Source organism: Chenopodium album, chromosome 1, assembly GCF_948465745.1.
Source record: "Chenopodium album chromosome 1, dcCheAlbu1.1, whole genome shotgun sequence".
Taxonomy (NCBI): Eukaryota; Viridiplantae; Streptophyta; class Magnoliopsida; order Caryophyllales; family Amaranthaceae; genus Chenopodium; species Chenopodium album.
The window spans coordinates 33,737,514-33,758,003 of NC_137834.1; the positions used below are offsets into that span (position 1 = coordinate 33,737,514).

The window sequence follows — 20,490 nt, forward strand, 5'->3', positions numbered from 1 at the left end:
ATCAACATAGGATATAGGAAAAATCATTAATAATCACCCTAGAAGGTGTGTAAAAAATTTAAATAATAAAAATGTGCTAAATGTGGGTGAGAATAAAAGACTTGAATTTAGTCGTAAAGTATGTATGTGAATAACAATATACTTGTAATATATATACGAAACCTTCCACCGGGAATTCCTATTGCGTTAAATAAAAAATTAATTGAACCAAAAGTTCAACAACCTAATCACAAATGGTGTTTATAGTTGAAGGTATCACATACCCTAAATATATTTGTATCTCCATCATAAAATTTTTAAATAAGTATCTCTTATAAAAAAGTACCTTTTTTTTAAGGAATTATAAAAAAGTACCTCTTTCACTGTATAATAAAATAAGCTAACCAAATGAAATTAATTTATAAAGATTTGTTGTCTAATATATTACAACCAAATCAATTTAATTTATAGAGATTTATTGTCTAATGTATTATAATATTTTTTTTTATTATCTGATCCTTTTAAAATAATAATAGTTGTATTTCTTTTGAAACTCCTTAGATAATAATAAAGTAATTAAATTCAATAAAAATATATTAAGTATTATTGAAAATTAATGGTTGATCAAGAATAATATTGAAAATATATTAAGGGAAGTATATAGATGTAAACAAGAATTTGAGGATATTTTAATTATGTAAAAAAATTCATCAGCTACTCATCACTGTTTAAGGTGTGCGTTGATAGGCCAATAAAGATGTATGGTTAAGGTTGATTGGCCAACTATTACGGTTTCACACAACCCCATTTTCGAAAACAATAATCAATTGCAATTCACTTTTAGTTAAGGCAGGTGTGCATTCTTAAAGTAGTTGATTTCAATTACAGTTACTATAAAAATCAATTGTTCTCGGAACAGCTTCAATTCTAAATAGATTGTTATTTAAACTTTTGGTATTAAAAGGTTTATTTATAAGAAGCTTCTAGCATTTTAAAGGACCAAAAACTACTAGGGTTGCATTACAAGTTGATTGCATATTTTAGCGCCATTATTTTCATTTTGGTGGTAAAATTATGTACCAATTATTTCAATTTCCCGCCTTCGCTTCAATTCTGGAGGTAAAACCACATTTTTCTACTCCTATGAAAAAAACACACCTATAAAATGCTGCAATAGGAATTAGTAGCCAATCCACTACCCCCTCTTACAAACAATTCCAATACTCCTGTTAATATAGCTGGCTTGTTTTTGTTTTTCTTCACACAAAATGATCGTACGCCCTTAAAATAGAAAACCAAAAGATATCAAAAGTACCCAACATAAAACCAGCAAGGCAAGTAAGGAGATGCTCATTCCAGCTATGATTATTAAACCACGAGTAGAGTTCCATTACAAAAAGAAAAGGAAGCGGTTGGACTCAACCAAAGTAACCAAGCCAAAAGGTCTGCTTGCCGTGGTGAAGAGTTGTGTGTTGAACAACAAATGGGAAGTTCCCATCACACTTGTAGATGCAAAATCCGCTGCTAAGACGGTTGCAAGTGGTGGTAACTTTGGTGGGGATGTAGTTGTCATCCATGACAATAACGATGTTACACCCGGCTATTTGTCAGATTTGTCCGATCTATCTCTATTACCAGCTGGGTTGAAGGTAGCCCTGAAATGGATAGTTGCAAACCATGGTGGTGAAGGTGGTGTGGGATATGAAAAAATCATTCCAGAAAGTATTTCAAGTTTTCTTGGAAGTGATGCTGAACCTCAACTACAAACCACCAATCTTATAGTTGGAACTCACTGCATCAAATTCAATAGTTACAGTGATTATAAACACTTGTTTTTTACTAGTAACAATTGTACAATAAAACAATTAACAATTTCATCCAATTTACACACTAGCAACCTATTAGACGTTAAAAAAATCAACATTAGTATGACAGTGGGTTACTTTGATGTTGTAGTAGCAGAATCAATCTGCAACCGTAATAAATGGTTGGTGTGGAATTGCAAAAGCATGGCAAAAGATACATTTGTGGAAGATTTCAAGGCCACGGTGGAATTAACTATGCCAGACGTGGCAATATTAACCGAGACCAGAGTTACTTTGCATTGGGGCGCGTGATTTGCTGGGAACTATACCCATTTGTAGTATACGGGTCATCGAAGACTGTAGTAGATGGTGGCCACGCGATAGTTTTTTTCAGGAAGGAAAACACATTGGAGTTAATTGATAGCTTAACCAATTCAAGGACATATCGCTTTGTGAAATGAAGATGTTTATATGTTGACTAAACCAAAATAATTGGCCTATTCTGTATGGTTACTTTAATGTTGATTGTAATTGTGTATTAAAATGTGTATTTAATGGAAACTGTTTATTTTCCTTTATAATTTCACTAAGAACTTGTAGATTTTCAGAAATTCCAAATATTAACCTTTATGTTCGTTTCAGAAAGCCTAAGATAACAGGTCAATACTCATAAACTATGCCAAATGTAATATAGGTCCAATATTATGGGCCAATAATATGGGCCAATATTATGAATATGTGTCAAATTTTATTATTGGCCAATGGTATGGGTATGTGTCGAATTTTATTCCAAGAATAAGTGATACAAAGAATACCAACGTTTAGAGTGAATCATATTGAAGTATGGCCCAATATTGTGGCCTACTTCTGTTGGCTCACTTAGGATGAGTTGGATGGGCTTTACAATTCGGTTGGGCCATACTCATATCAAGGTCCTGTTGGACAAATTTTAAAGTGAGAATATAACTGTTGAATATTCTAATGCCTCAATTATAAAATGCAGTACAGAAATAATAATACAACTCTAATAAAAAAAAAACCAGAATAATAGTACAAGACTACAAGTTGTTATACATTGCCTAGTATAATATATTAAAAGAATTACCTAAATTAGCACAAACAAGGGGGGCTCAACTAAGTTAAGGGGCGTTTTGCAGTTTTACGCATGACTCCTTTGTACCAGCAACATGTTCCTTGACAGGTTGGAAGTTGTGAGGCCTTTCACGCAACAGACAAATATATCGTGATAAACTTGTTGTATGTTCAACATCTGGTCACAGAAAAGGATATCCTATGATTAAGCAATAAGATTGAACCTAATATCAAAATAGAAAGGTCAACCAACTTAACGGTCTACTGATAGAACTGATATCTGGTGTTATGGAGTCAGCAGATAACAACATCATTTCAGATCGGGTGATTGTCGTTAAAGGAATAAAAATCCGGTATAGAGCAAGATCAGAACTTAAGGTTCTTCCACAGTCTTGTAGAAAAACCTCAAAGAATCCAATAAATAGTTTTCATATAGCACCAATTCGATGTGTTGAAGGCAAAAAAGAGATACTAACCTCTGAGACAACCAATAGCACAGAACATCTAGGATTGCAAATGAATGTTGACAATAAAGGGAGCATCACGATATTGTAATCTAATTGTCCATCGAACGATACTACCTGAAGCTAACACCAAATCACAGTTAGAAATTAAACCATTAAGACTCTAATAATCCACATAAATAGGGAGACAAGTGCATGAACTTAAACTTACAAATGCGTGCAGACGATAAAATTAATGGCCAATCACCCATAATGAAATAGTTAGAAGCGCTCATTACCTGTAAAAAGAAAATAAACATTTATGTTTAGGCTCATAACTGTGACATAAGACATAACACGGTTTATAGACAACATTTCCCATTGAAAATCTTACCCCCGAAATCATCTTTCGTAGCAGGGAGGGAGCTCCTGTAGGTAGAAACCTGGTATACAGGTAACAATAATATGAGCAACAAACTCTTAGAAAAGGGAAGACACCATTCATATACAAAGGAGCTTTTACCTTCTCCAATCATCTAAATAACCAACATGCGGTAAACCATCGGAACGAACTAATAATTTTCCATGTGTTTGGTTCGGTTCTTCAGAAACAACAGCAACAACACTTGCACTTTCAACTGCGTATATGTTTCGAGCTTCCTGGCGAGGGATCTTTGATGATGACGCTCCTCTACGACGTCTAGGAGTCGCTGTGAAATCAATATCATGTTCAATAATAACCTTAGTTACAACACCAGGTCCATCCGTATCTCTTGCCTGCCTTGGATGAATCTCACCATAAGCAACATCTAGGGTCTACCAACACACCAAATTGTACCAGTTAATACATACACGCTTGAATATAAATAAAAACAAAGTATTGTAAAAAGGGATAGGGTTAACAGATAATATCATATACCCCTTTGCATCCATAATCACCTCCATTGGGTGATCTGTCCTCCTTGCTAGCAATCAATATCTCCTTCATGGTCCAAACCTTCAGCTTGGGGAAAACAAACCATTGTACAACCTCCCTATCATGCCGATCCAAGTAATAAATCTGTCATAGACCCTAAACCATTTATTAATCACATTAAAACCAAATGCCAATACCTACAAAGATAGACATATTACACTGAACGTACCACGACAAAACAAATCATAAAAAACCAAACTACAAAAATGTAGATCTTGAGTGAGGCTAAATTGGTGAAAGTTGAGACTTGTGAAAGGCAAGCTTCTGGTTGTGACTTGTGAGGACGACAAAGATGTGAAGGTTTGTAGATCTAAGAGGTTGAAATTGAGAGAAAGAGAGGCGAGGGGTCAGAGTTGTTGAGGGATTTTGAGGAAATGTTAAGGAGAGAGTGAACTAGTATAGTGAAGCATGAGCTCATGAAGAGGAAGGAAGAGATCTAAATTTTGGGAGAGTAAAGGGGAGAGAGAAAGAGAGGAGAGGGAGAGGAGGGAAGGAGGAAACGGTTGATTGAGAGAGGAGAGATAAAGAGGCAGTATGGAATAATTAGATTATTAGGGTTTGATACTTGGGCCTTTGTGGAGTTTAAACAACTGATGGATATTAGAAAGAGGCGGTAATTTTTTCGGATATTTGAAATTGAGAATTTGAATATCCGATCCGAAAATTGGATATCCAATTTTTTCGGATCAGATATGTGATTTGAAAATCCATTCCGAAATTGATTTCGGATCGGATATCTATAATTTTCGGATCAGATGCGGACCGGATTTTTGGATTTTCATATAGTTTTACTTAGCCCTTCTTGTAAATGTTGGTCTAGAAATTCGTGCATAGCTCTGACAGTCCTTCCTTCTTCATCTCTCTCTTTTTCTTCCTTCTTCACTTGTCTAAAAGAGAACCATGAACTAATGAACAGGAGGGAAGAGATTTTAATTCTGATAGAGTAAGGAGGAGAGAGAAAGAGAGGAGAGGGAGAGGAGGGAAGGAGGAAACGGCTGATTGAGAGAGGAGAGATAAAGAGGCGGTGGGGAATAATTATATTATTAGGGTTTGATACTTGGGCCTTTGTGGATTTTAAACAACCGATGGATATTAGAAAGAGGCGGTAATTTAATCTGATATTCGAAATCGAGAATTTGAATATCCGATCTGAAAATCGGATATCCAATTTTTTCGGATCGGATATGTGATTTAAAAATCCAATCCGAAATTGATTTCGAATCGAATATCTATAATTTTTGGATCAGATGCGGATCGGATTTTCGGATTTTCAGATAGTTTTACTCAACCCTTCTTGTAAATGTTGGTCTAGAAATTCGTGCATAGCTGGCGCCTGACAGTCCTTCCTTCGTTATCTCTCTCTTTTTCTTCCTTCTTCACTTGTCTGCAAGAGTATAACAATGGTAGAATTCACCCTACACAACAACATAGATCATCCCCACCACTACTAACACCTTAACAAACTCCGACCCCAACACACCACTTCCAGCGGCAAAATTTAACAAAAAACCTAAAGAAAAATGGAGGAAAGAATGGCATTGTCAACCCCAAAGGTATAAGTGTTGTCCTCCTCCGTTGAAACTAATTGCATATTTCAATTCTCCATTAAAGCCTCTTTGTTTCTCCATTGAAGACTTTGAAGATCTATTGATTTTTTTTCCAATTAAGCCCACTGTTTTCTTCACTTTTACCTTATCTTGACAATTTTATCCCGATTTTACTTAGCAAAATGACCCGCATGCTCTTTGAGTAACTTTGGTCATTACTCAAAATGAGTAACTTGGGTTTTCTCTTATATACTATATACTAAAGTAATCTCCAGAGTTATCCCTTAAGTACACATGTCACATTTACAACAAAATTTTTCCCGCCCAAATATTTTTTCGCTTTTTTTTTATTTCTTTTATTATTCCCTAAACAATAATTTATAAAATATTTTAAATAATGTATTTAACAAGAGAATTTTAAGGATAGACATGATATGAATTCAAATTCAAAAATAAAAAAATGTTATATATAAGCCATTTCATTTAAACTAACTCCATTTTAATTAACTTTTTGTAGTAAAATAAGGAGAAATATAAGAGATTCAAAGGGAATTAATCTGTATATTCTACTTTTTTTTATATGATAAAGGTGTGTATATATATATATATATATATATATATATATATATATATAGATTTTGAAATTTGTAGGATTATTAGACTCAAATTATATGAATAATTGTAGCTTGAAATTATGAGTTTGAGTTTGCAGTCATGAATTGCCTTTAAAAAAAAAAATTAATTTTTCCAATAAATTAGTATTTTAACATTATTATCCGTGTAAAAAAAATCATTCGGATATAGGATATCCGAACAATCCGATTTGAAATTTTTGGATATTCGGATCTCGGATGTTTGAAAAATTTCGAATCGAATACGGATATCAAATATCTGCATTTTCAAATATGGATATCCGATCCAAAAGGGCTCCATCGTCATTAAAGCTTTTGTATTAAAAAAAATAATAAATACCCATAATAAATTGGTTTTAAAAAAAGATTCAGAAAATGTGTATAGGCTTCAGATGAGTACAGTAATGTTGGAAGTTAAAAATACAAAATGACTCCCTCGAAAGAAAGTGCTCTCTCTCGAAAAAAAAAGTTCACTCTCTATCTGCGGATAGAACCTACCGAATTTCGGTGGCTTCCTGTATTTTCTCAGCAACTAGCCTGTCGCTATGGAGGATGAAAATGCTAACCTGTGTTCCCACCCTCGAATCAATGAAGAGGAAAACTCAACAATTGATCTTGGTGATATAAACCCTAACTAGGAGGGGAAAAATATGTCATTGGTGCTCATTAGCAAATTATTGACTCGTAAGGCTTACAATGTTAATGCGTTTAAGAGAACTATGACGACTGTTTGGGCTCTTGCCAATGGTGTTGTGACTAGGGTTCTTGGCCCTAATTTATACGCCTTCTAATTTTTCCATTGGCAGGTTATGGAGAAGGTGTTAAACGACAGACTGTGGTGTTTTGACAATATGCTCGTGATTTTGAAGGAGATCGATGGAAATGAACAACCGGAGGAAGTAGTCTTGACAAAATCACCCTTTTGGGTGAGAATAAAAAACCTACCTTTCAATTGTAGGTTTGATGCTCATGTTAGAAAGCTTATTGAAGGGATAGGTGAAGTTATGGAGATAGAAGAGGATGACTTGGGAATTGTTTGGTTTCGAAGAGTAAAAATCATGCTTAATACGACCCGCCCTCTATGACGATTTTAAAAAATCATAGATCGAAGATGGAAAGACCTGCAGGTAGACTTTGCTTATGAACTCTTGCCTTTTTTCTGTTTTACGTGTGGTATGATGAGGCACTCTGAACGTGAGTGTCTTGTAGTAGCAGAGGAGGATAAACATGAAAGATTGGGCTGGAGCACGAATTTAAAAACTACTCCTAAGAAGGGAGTCTCAAAGGAAAAGGAAGATTAGAGAAATTAAAGTCTGCTAAGAGGTTGACCTTTACAAAACAACCAGAACTTGAACATACAGAGGCAGAGGAGGACTCGATTTTGAATGTTGCTGCTGGAATTTCTCACTTTACCCCACCTGATGCGCGGGAGATAGTGGCTACTTTACCTAGTACACTACCTAGTAATGCCCCTGGTGTTGTGAATTTAAATGCAAAAGATAAGTGTACTATGGACTTATTTAGCAGATCTTTGCTCAGACCTTTGCTCAGCTTGTGTCCTAATTCAATTTGTTTGTTCAATGTAAGTAACTCTATGAGTGATGAGGGGTGTGGTGGGAGAAAAAAGGGACGCACACCCCCTGCAAATAAACTAATTTCAATTCCCTAAGGCACTCGCAAACGTTCTCTGGATATTGAACCTATGACTATAGCGATTGAGGATAGTGGAAATAAGCAAACCAAACAGGATGAGAATGCATCTATGGAAACTAATTTAGCGGCAGAGGTTGGGCTTGACCAACCCCGCCTCGTCCAATGATCGTACTTTGTTAGAACTGCCGGGGATTAGGCAACTCCCAGTCAGTTCGACAGCTCTGTCGATGGAGTAATAAGCATGCCCCTAGCATGATTTTTGTGTCGGAAACTATGATAAATAAATTAGAGGTCGAAAATGTTAAAGAACATTTGGGTCGAGAATGCCTTTGGGGTAGCTAGTAGAGGCAAAACGGAGGGGCTTTGTTTATATTGGAAGAAAGACGTAAACGTTGTATTGGTGTCATATTCTCAAAATCATATTTACGGGGATATTACTAGCGCGGAGGGGACTTGGAGGTTTGTGGGTGTCTATGGATGGCCAAAGGAGGAAGAAAAATATAAAATATAAGATTTGATCTGACATCTTTGTGGCGAAACCCCCCACCCCATTCTTATCGGGGGTGATTTTAGCAAAATCCTATCCTATGTTGAGATTGAAGGAGGTGTGGATAGAAATAGAAGAGAGATTGAAAAATTTCGGGATTTGGTGGATGACTATGAGCTCAGGGACTTGGGTTACATTGGATCTTAGTACACTTGGGAGAGGGATAGGACTTTGGAAACACGTGTTCGGGAATGGTTGGATCTATTTTTGGGGACTTCTTCATGTATTGATTTGTTTCCGAGTATGGAAGTGGAACACCTTGTCCGCTATAAGTCCGATTGTACTGCATTGCTGCTTAAATAGGAGGAGGGGAGATATAATAAGAAGAAGAAAAATAAAAGCTTCAAATTTGAGATAGGGTGGCTCTTGGATGAATCGTGTGAAAGCACGGTGCGTGTTGCCTTGGTAAATTCGAAAGGGTGCACCGTAATTGAGAGGATCGCTGCAGTTGCTAGGGGCCTTTGTTTCTGGATCAGTAAAAAATTCCACAATCTAGAGAAACAAATTGGCGAGGCAGAACAAGCATTGAAACAGCTCAACTTCAAAGTTCCTCGGCAGAGAGTATTCTTCAGTGCACTACTATTGAAAAGAAGCTTGGCGAGTTGAATTGAAAACTGGAAGCATACTGGTATATTCATAGTAGAGTTTCCGAGGTCTAAGATGGAGACAAAAATACCATTTACTTCCACCACAAAGCTTCACAGAGAAAGAAGAAAAATTTCATTAGTGGAATTTATGATGAGCAGGGGGTCTGGCATTCGAACGAGGAAAAAATAGAAAAAATCATGACCAAGCATTTTGCTACATTGTTCCCTTCGTCTTCTCCTTCGGAGTAGGTGGATATACAGGAAGCTCTGGAGAGTATCAGGCCATGTATTTCTCCAGAAATGAATTCAAACCTTATGAAACCGTTTACAAAATATGAAATATTGGCAACACTAAAGCAGATGCATCCTTGCAAAGCTCCTAGTCCGGATGGTATGCACGCAATTTTCTATCAGAGATCTTGGCATTTTATCGGTGATGAGGTGACTTCCTTTGTGAGTAACATTTTACATGGCTTTTCTTATCCGAGTCCTGTAAATAATACTAATATTGTTCTGATTCCTAAAATTGATTCCTCGACTAATACTACTGAATATAGCCCTATTTCCCTCTGTAATGTGCTTTACAAATTAGTGTCAAAGTCTATTGTTATGAGACTTAAGAATATTCCCCCTTGTATCATTTTCGAAAATCAGAGTGCTTTTGTTGCGGGAAGGCTTATTATTGATAATGCCCTTATAGCTCTGGAAATTTTTTCATACTATGAAGAATAGGAGCAAAGGCAAGAAAGGGACGATTGCAATGAAATTAGATATGAGTAAAGTTTACGACAGAGTTGAGTGGGGATTTATGAGGAAGCTTCTTTTGACCATGGGGTTTGATGGCAGATGGGTAAATCTGGTAATGGACCGTGTATCTATTGTTTCTTACTCCGTTGTAATCAATGGGGGAGTATGTGGGTCATTTTCTCCTACTAGGGGGCTCCAACAAGGGGATCCTTTGTCTCCTTATTTGTTTATTCTAGTGATTTATGTGTTTTCTAGTATGTTACATAATAAAGTCCGTGAGAGGGCTCTGCATGGGGCAAAGGCTGTCACAATGGCCCGGAAATCTCTCACCTTTTATTTGCTAATGACAGCCTACACTTTACTAGAGTTAACCGACAGGAATGCAAAGTTGTAGTTGAGTTACTCAACAAGTATGAGAAAGCATCTACATAGAAAATTAACTATGAGAAGTCGGAGGTATCTTTTAGTAGGGGTGTACATGTTGAGCAAAGGGAGGGTTTGATGGAGATCTTACATATGCAGCAGGTTGACAGACATGAAAATAATCTGAGTATCCCGACCATCATTGGCTGGTCAAAGAAAACGATTTTTGAGCCGGTGATATAATATGGAAGAAATGGCAAGGGTGGAAGGAAAAGCTTCTTTCGAGAGCAGGCAAAGAAATTCTTCTAAAATCTGTCATACAAGGCATTCCGTCTTATTTGATGGGGGTATATAAATTCCCGATCACAATTGTTCAGCGTATACATTATGCTATGGCGAGGTTTTGGTGGGGTTCGAGTGAGGGGACGAGGAAGACTCACTGGAAGAGTTGGGGTTATATGTGTACTTTGAAGTGTTTAGGGGGTATGGGGTTTCGTGACTTGAATGTTTTCAATGACGCTCTTTTGGGTCGGCAAGCGTGGAGACTAGTAACGACCCCTTCCTCTTTGATTGTGTGGGTCTTCAAAGCGAAGTACTACCCTCACTCGGACTTCCTTGACTCCTATATTGGTTATGCTGGAAGTTATTCTTGGCGTAGCATTTGGTCCTCAAAAGCAATCATCAAGGGAGTTGTGTTATGGAAGGTGGGAAATGGCTGTAATATTAACTTGTGGTCGGATCCATGGGCTGCTGATGCAGATGGCCGCTTTATTCTGAGTGAGGAGTCTCCCTCACTGTCCAAAGTGAGTGATATCATTGACTCGGTTAGTATAGAATGGAGGTATGACGTTATAGATGAGCATTTCAGTGACAGATACATTCAATGTATTTTAGCTATCCCCCTGAGCGTAAGAGCTAGTGATGATGAGATTTCTTGGGCTTTCTTTAAGTCGGGAGATTATATGGTTAAGTTTACGTATTTACTTGGCAAGGGATGTGATTTGGAATGCGAATGTTACTCCTAAAGTGCGACATTTCTTCTAGAGACTTTTTACAAATACCATTCTTGTTAAAAGCTTGTTGTACTATTTCCATATGACCACTGACAATCTGTAACACCACCGATTTACTAATTAATAATAAATAAGAATTAAAAGGAAAATAAACAACCTTTGAATAAAATTGCGGAAGCATACACCTAAACCGGAGGTATTACCGCCACACTCAACAACCTGTTAAGTGTTAAGGCATACAAAAATCCCAATAATTACAACCCAATAAACTAGGTGAGCTATTTATACAACTTTATAAACTCATGACAGCATATTAATCGAAACACTTGGACTCCTTTAGCTAAGCCCACATGATCAACCTGCTTAGAAAATCTTGACTGCTCACCATTACGGACAAATTCCAAAATAGACGTCGCAGGGCCACCATAAGAAAAAGGTATGGCCGCAAACACAAGTAGCAGAACAAAACAATACACACACGTCAGCAAAAAGCTGAGTAATCATCTCATATCAGAATACAGAGAAAAAAATAGAATAATTAATATTACTAGCTCACTTAAACAATGTAGTTTAGAACTACATTACACATTATACTATGAAAATAACCTTTATCAACTCAACCTCGAATAATAATATATTCCTCCACTCAATTAACTCATAACCAATAAGTGTGCCATGCTCTTTGTTCTAAACCTGGCCTTGGACCTGAGTAATTCGAATAAATAAACTAACAAGTATAAAAATATGAATACTCTCGATAACCAGAAACACACCTTGAACCAGACCACATACGGTCCAATTCCCACTGTAGGGGACCATAAAAAATATAAATAAAGATTGTACCTCATTTTTTAATTCATGATTATCATCTCCTTACCAACATGCCAAGGACTAAGGTATATAACGCCGAGCCTCAAACCAAGAACAAAATAAGAATATTCTCCCTTTTTATCTCATAGATCAAATAATCATTCACAATGTAATAGATAATATTTCAATAATGGCACATTGTAGACACCTAAAAATGTCTCCCCAAAACCAAACCCGATGATAAATAACCTTTCACCGCCACTATTGGTCGGGTTTAGTATTTAATCCCGAGAGTGCTTAAAAAATCGTATTTTATTAAATTCATACTTTTGAACGGTCCATGGATTAGTCTTGATGTTTGGTAAAAGCATAGTTTTAATTTCAGCCCAACTTATTTTAAGTCCAAACCTTTTGTTTTATTATTTATTTTTTGGCCCAAACCCTTTATTTATTTTTTATTAAATTATTTTCTTATTTTAGCCCAAATAATAAAAGCCAGTTGAAGCCCGAAATTATCAATCGGCACTTAAAAAGCCGAAAGAAATTAGGGTTAAAAATGAATTTAGACGGAAAATGGATTGAAAAATTCCCGCGCCACGGCAGACTGCCACCGTGTCACGGGAATGCTTCCCGTCTGACAGTGGAACTTCCCGTGACACGGGAGGTCTGCAGTGACACGGGACATTCTGTGTCCTTTCCGCGTTTTTATCCCGTTTTCTGAAAATTTCTCGCGTCACTCCAAAAGTGTACCGTGTCATGGGAATGTGTACCGTCTGACGGTGGAGATTCCCGTGTCACGGTACGGTCTGACCGTGTCACGGGATACTTTTTTAGGGTTTTTATCATTTTAGGGTTCCGTGTGCTCCCTCAGCACATTTTCCCTATAAATACCCCCTCATTTCTGATGTACGGGGCACGGAGAATTTTATTATTTTTATTTTCTCTCTTCTATGTTATTAACCTAAACACTAGCCTACCCTTTTCACTTCAAAATTCCTTCTTCAAGCACTCAAAGGAGTCCATATTTTACTCGAGGTTCTGTCCTTAAGCCAAGGCGTGAAAGGTAGAACTGTTTGAGGGTTTGGCCCCAAAATCAACTTTATTTTATTTAATTTAATTTAGTTATTGTTTTATTATTTCCTTGAAGTTACTAACTCGTTTATTATTTTGTAGTTGCAAACAAATATAATCAAAGTAAGGATTATGTTCCTTTTATTATTATTATTTTTCTAACGATTTTATGTTGTTGGAATTGTGATTAAATTGGTTTTAATATTAATGTTGTTCTATTATATTTATTTTGATCACCATATTGCATGTTAAAGGGAATATGTAATTGAAAATCACGACTAATAAGATAATTTGGACAACCGGTTTAGGTTCCTTTTAATCTTATTATTAATTGAAGTGATCACAAATATTTTAGAATTATGTGTGCATTAATGTTCCACCAATTTAGTTAAATAATAGTTTGGAGCGAATTGAATTATTGTTTGTATGCCTTTGAGATCACATGAATACTTTTCACTATAAGAATCGAGTAGAGGCCAATACGGGCGAATGTGACTCCATGACTCACTTCGTACCATCATCCCCGATCCTCCTTTCGTGGTTCCGAACCATATGGAGTTAGTAATCTCATGGATTATGAATGGGGTGTAACCTTCACGGGTCAATCGTTGTTGCCTTCGTTGTCCCTTATTCGTGGTTGCCTTTTATGATCCGTGAACGGTTTACAAGTTCCTTAAAAACTTGTTGGCGGCTCCCTACTTTATTTGTCCCTAATCGTAATGTCAATTCCCACTTCCTATGAGTGCCAAGCATATTCACTACATGCTTTAACGTAGGCGCACTTCGAACGACGCCTACACACATGTTCCCAAATAACATAACAATTCAAACTCAATTCAATCATGGTATATCTCAATTCTTATAGGGCAATACTAATACCTCTAGACATCTACTTTTGGCCTCCTGTCCCGACAGGAAGTGCAATGACAATAAATAAAACCATCTTTGTATTAGATCAAAGAGAAGAATACTTATGGAGAACTGGTTAAGCCACAAAACACAAAAGACTAGCCCGAATTAAAGATAAAAGCCAAAACAAAGGTCCAATTAACTAAACCCGATCATAATTAGGCTTAAGCCCGTGCTTAAAACCCAATAATGACGGATTTAGGAGCGCCTAGGTTAAATTTTAATGCTGCCGTAGAAAAACCCGCGCGCATCTCAAACAGTTGCGCTGGGCTGTCGCTCGCAAGTAATTAAGTTGCGCGCGACACCCAGCGCAACCTCCACAGTTGCGATGCGGAAGATTCAGAAATATACGAAAAATATAAATTCGAATCCTATCATAAAGCCGCGCGTAAGACAATTAGTTGCGCTGCCCATAGCAGCGCAACCTAGTCACTTGCGTTGGGATGCCGCATGCAACTCATCCTGTTGCGCACGACACCTGCTGCGGCAGAATGCTCGTAACCTTAAACCTAATCATTCCCTATAAATAAAAGCTTAAACCGAGGCTTAGACAGACAGAAAAAATACTTTACAACTCTGGCAAAATACTAGTGAACTTGTGCAACCTAGCCCCTCTTGTCTTAAACACTCACCCCTTTTGTTATTTTTTTACTACAGTGGAGGTTCCCCAACAAGAAGGAGTCCATAAATATTCTAAACAGAGATCTAGCAAAGAGAAGTGGTAAATTCCCGAGCACTTAGTTAAATCACATTTATTTTCTTGTTTAAAAGAACCCTAATTAATTAATTAGTGTTGTTTGATCACCTTTAAAATAATTAATTAATCAATTCCACATAGTATGTTGCATTAAATAAAGATTATAATTGAACTAAATAATTGTTGGGTGATCACTTAAGCCAAGGCAAATATTGTTTATTTTCTTGTCCTTTTCACGAATTTGATTAAATAAAGAATAACGACATTACGATGTAATTCCTACGTGAATTGGTATGTGTAAATGAAATCAACTAACATAGTTTTAGGTTGCATATATTGTTTGGTGATGAAATCGCATAAAAGGAAGAGCTAGTAGAGGCCGCACTAGGACTAGGATAACGATTCCCCTCTAAAGGGAACGTTATTTTAGTACCCTCGCTCCCGAACTCATTTTTGGTTTATAGACCAAATTGGGCATGGGTAAACTTATGATTCGTGCTAATTATTCCATGAACTCCACATGGAAGAAAGGCATGAACGAGGTTTATGAGTTTTCCTAAAACTTATTGGCGACTCCCTACTTGTTTCTTACAAAAAAGCGTAATGGTAGAATCAATTCTAATTCAAGGTCACCCGAACAGTCAGGAATTCAATTCCTACTACACCCTAACAAGTGTAAAGTCCTAGGATTTTAAAGGGCCATGTGCATTTAAAGAGAGGACCCCTTGCGATGGGAACCCCCTCCTTATAGTGGCGACTCCACTGGGGAATTAAAGGTTACATGGTTAGTTCGTAGTTATGATCCAAGGTTTCCAACACTAGGTTGCCTATGGGTTGTAATGAGAATTAACTTGGATAATCTCTAGTTAGAGAGCGAGACTCGAACGCATAATATCTTCCTTTTGCACAAAGTAAAAACCAAACAAGCAACATTGCATCATGAATAAGCATAGCACACTTAAACCATTGGGGATTGACTCATTGACTAGGGGTCGCCAACACTAGGCTTCTATCCCGAAATCAATAACAATCATCCCAACCATATCGCCAACAAAATGTTGGGAGGGCGATGCCATGAATCAACACGTTGAGTGATTGATTTGTGCGTCATTTCTTAAGATATGGTACCTTTGGACACCCAAGCCTTTTTTTGACCTTAGAATAACATTGCGTGAATCTTGACTTATGGCATGCTTATGTGATTATGTGACTATATGCAACATGTTAGGATAATCTTTTTTTTTTTCTTTTTAGTTTGGTCTAGGTTCCCAATTACGAAGTTGTCTCTTCGTGATTTAGAGTCATATTCAAATAAAAAAAAATGATGACAAAAAAAAATATCAAATTAAAAAAAACAATGACAAAAAAAAAAACGCTCGAATTAAAAAAAAAATCCTACGAGCAGGTGGCGCTGAGTTGCGTGACCCCTCTCAGGGCAAGGGATTAGGTTGCGCGCAATAGCCGCTCGCAACTGAGTCACTTGCGCGCACCCACTTAATGAGTCAATTTTGATTTCTCAAAAAACAAATTGACTCGTCCGAACTATATCTTCATTGAAGAATTATCCGTTTTAATATATTTTGTGTCTTTTCTTTTATTTTTCCTCCCTTTTTAAACAAGTTGTAGACACCCATTTGTGTCTCCCCAAAACCAAACCCAGTGATGAGTACCTTTCACGTCGAATCATAATCGAATGAAACGAAAGTGTGGAAAGGTCTAGTGTTGCGGAAAGTTTTATTTTCTTTTCTCTTCTCTCTGTTTTGAAAACTTTATTTTAAGAAAACAGCCAATTCAGTTTGGTTGGTACATGATATGGGTCCAATAATGGTGTAGTTGGATGGGGCTTGCAAAGACCTTTCCAACGATATATTATAAGCCCAATTCCGATGAATATTGAGGAAGTTATGGCCAATTTACCAAATTGGGCCTGGTTTGAGCTTTATGTACGGCCCAATGATCTAGGGGAGAGCCTTATATGATTTATCATTCCTAATGCAATTAGGAAGGGTTTTAGTCTTCTAGAATCTTCTAGAAGGTTCTTTTCATTCCTAATTCAATTAGCATTGATAAGTTAACTTTGTTGACTTTTCAGAGTTTTAATCAAAATCAAATAGCATTTTCGAAGAAATTATATTATTTTATCCTCCAGTACGGTAAAATTATCGGATTTTCGAAAACGCGTTAAAATCAAGACTAGCGTCCAACCTCAGGCCTTGGCGCCTGGAACCAGGCTTGGCGCCAGACGCTAGCCATTGGCACCTGGCGCTAGCCGTTGGGGCCTGGCGCCAGCTCTGTTTCCTGAGCGTCAGACTCTGTTTTGTTAAATTATCTTTTTTGGATGATTTTCTCTATAAATACTGTATTAAAAACTCCGCTTTCATGGATCATCTACATCTATCATTCACCAATTCTCTTCATTCACAAGCTTTAATTAGCATTCTCTAAAACATTCAATTCTTTCTTACTTTGTTTTCATACAAAATTCCGTATTCACAAGATCAAGAAACATCTAGCCATATTCGAAGTTGCCTTCGCCCTAGACGTGAAAGGCTTAATTTCTGAGGGTTTGGTCCCAAATCTCTCTTTCAATTATTTAATTTAATTGTTTGTTTATTATTTTCCTTGAAGTTACTAACGTGTGTATTTTGTTATTAGAAAGAGGTACGAAGCATCAAAGTAAGTTCTGTAATGGTTTTTATTGATGTTATGATGTAGAAATCATGTCTATATTGCTATGATATTCCTAGTATCATGTCTAGGGTATTTTTAATATTAAATATGATTGTTATGATGCTTCTTTTGTTCTTCCTAATTTTTATGATTGTTAGTATCATGTTAGGGTTAAAGACTTGATTTTTATTGCTTAGTGACATGCTAGGGTTTGTTATTAATCTTGTTAGTATCATGCCTAGGATCTTGCTATGTTCATTATGTTTTAACATAATTTTTGATTATGATTTCATGATTATTATTATTATTATTATTTTTATGATGATTATTTTTTATGATTATTATTTTGATTATTATAATTTTATGATCATGATTATAATTATTTATTTATTATTATTTATCATGTTGCTTGATGCTTATTATTTATTACTTGATCACACCTTTATTGCATGTTTAAAAGGAATTTTGGTACTTGTAATCGCGCTTAATAAGATATTTAATAATTTTGTTAGGGTTAATGTGATTATAATTCAAGTGATCGCCAATAATAGATTTGTATGTGCATTAAATTCAACCAACATAGATTAAAAAGGTTTAGGGTTAATCCTATTGATTGCATGTTAATCAGAAAGCGCACATGAATACGAGCAGAATAAAGTAGAGGCCTATTATTAGGGCAGATTCAATCTCTTTTAGGTTGGATTTGTACCATCATCCCCGAACCCTTATTTGGTTCATGACCTTATGGAGTTGACGATCTCTTGGATCGTTAAGGGGTGTAACCTTCACCTCGTGAACGGTTTACAAGTTCCTTAAAAACTTGTTGGCGACTCTTTTGCTCTATCTTCTTCCCTTTTGGACGCCACCGTACTTTAGTGTATGATCATAGTGGGGTTCAAGCTAGTGGGATTTTAAAGGCTTGAAATTATTCCCTTCAGTTTTTTGGCGACTCCACTGGGGAGGATTTCTATTTTAATTCCTGAATTTGTTTCGGCAATGATTTAGAATGAGTGGTTGAGACTCGAAAAGTTCTAAGTATTTCATGTGCGTAATTTTGATTAACATTATTGTCATATGCATAAAAAGGATCTCATTGGAAAGACTATCCGTAATGAGTCAAAAACATAGGATTTTACACGTAGGAAATTTGAGAAATATCTTTCACAACTAGGACTGAAATAACACCGCGCAGAACTGGAAGATTTTATCGAGCACAGAAAGCTGCTGAGGCATGTGGGAAGTAGCGTCAGGGGCCAGAGCTTGGCGCCAGACTTTTAGCCGTAGCGCCAGACGCCTGCATTGGTGCCAGGCGCTACAGTTAAAATCTGGCGCCAGTCTCTGTTTGCTGGCGCCAATTTCCCCCAATACCGAGCCAGAAATATGCGTTCTAATTTCGACCGGTTTTTCGTATTGTTTGCTCGATCCTATTTCCTGATTGAATTTTTTCTCACTTTTCTGAAACCCATATGTGTTCTACATATGGACATAACCCTCTGGGAATTCATGCTCCATCTACCCGATTGAACACTCCGTGCAACAAAGGGTACATCCGAGATGTTGAATTCACCAAACCATGGAAGCGAGTTTTTCTAAAACTCGCGGTGTCCCATCCACTCACGCCAACCCTTCACGGTTAGGCTTCCGCGCGGTGCATCCGGAGAATTAACCATGGACCCTCTTTGACTAAACTATATCCCGAACTTTAGAGAACTAGAGCCATGGTTAGGTTGCGAACGCATTGCATCATATTGTGCCTACTTGACTAATTGTGCATTATTTGTTGTGCATATATATTCTATGTTTCCCTTAACCGTTTGTTGATTTGTGTTGAGAATAAATAAATTAACGACTTAAAGAAATTTGCCTAATTAATTATTTAATTAATTATTTAATTTGAGTCAATAAAGTCTATTTTTTTCAATCGGAATTGACCCAGTACGACTTTAGGCTAATCCCAGTTGACTAATAATACCGAAAACAGTCCTAGACCGAAGCTCCACTATTGGCGCCAAAGTATGAGCTATAGCGCAACACTATGGTGTGTAGCGCTAGACGACAGCTATGTTGTCTGGCACCAAGCTCCTCAGTGTGACGCCAGTCCTGTCGCTTGGCCGACAGTTCGGATTATTGGTCGAGTCATCACCTAGGGTCTAATTAATCAGTCCTCTGTTTAATTCGATGAATTTCCGCTGTCAATAACACCTTGTCGAGTCATTAATCGAGTCTTGGTCACATAGTCTAGCCACATGGTCATGACACGAGTCTTAACGTACCATCTACACTCACTATTCTTAGCACACACGTTGAGTACATCACCATGGCCATGTCTTAGGTCCATGCATGAGTCGGTCTTTCCGTCATTTGAGTTGGAGGTACATTCTATCCCTAATCCTTCTTATCCCTCCATCTAAATCTTCTTCACATTCTTCCATCTTTCTTCACTTCCTCCATTCATTGCATGTTGAATAAAGTTTGAGTCAAATAATTAACAATCAGTACCCCCAAATTCCTTTTCCACAGTACTTGGTCGAGGAGAGAAGGGCGATTAATCAAGGACAACCTCTTTATTCAAGTCTCGCTTTTTGATAAACCGATTCGTCAAAAGAGGAAGGCTAAGAAGATAATGGCAACTCAAGAAGAAGTCAATGATCTTAAGAACCAACTAGCTACTGTGACTGAGACACTGAAGCTTCTCGCACTTAGGGTCGATGACCCCGTGAAGCAACAACAGATGAAACTCATGCAAGAGAGTCTAAGCAAGCTATCTAGTGACTATAAATTTCAGGGCATGAGTTCACAAGGGGTCTCGCTGGACAAGGAACTCCTTCCGCATAAGTTCAACGCCAACGACATCCCAAAATTCAAGGCAACAAATAATCCTTATTTTCATCTAAGAGCTTTCGAAACTATAATGAACATTAAGGGCATCGATAAGAAGTTCTTCCCTTC

At 36.9% G+C, this 20,490-nt stretch overlaps 1 long non-coding RNA gene across 1 annotated transcript; it reads right to left on the reverse strand.

The window, feature by feature from the left end:
• Positions 1-2,791: 2,791 nt before the first annotated feature.
• LOC145580977 (uncharacterized) lies at positions 2,792-3,462 on the reverse strand. The gene is made up of 2 exons (XR_014099600.1): positions 3,135-3,462; positions 2,792-3,054 (listed from the first exon to the last, which is right to left on the reverse strand). It is a non-coding gene; the product is annotated as an uncharacterized LOC145580977 (long non-coding RNA).
• Positions 3,463-20,490: the final 17,028 nt, after the last annotated feature.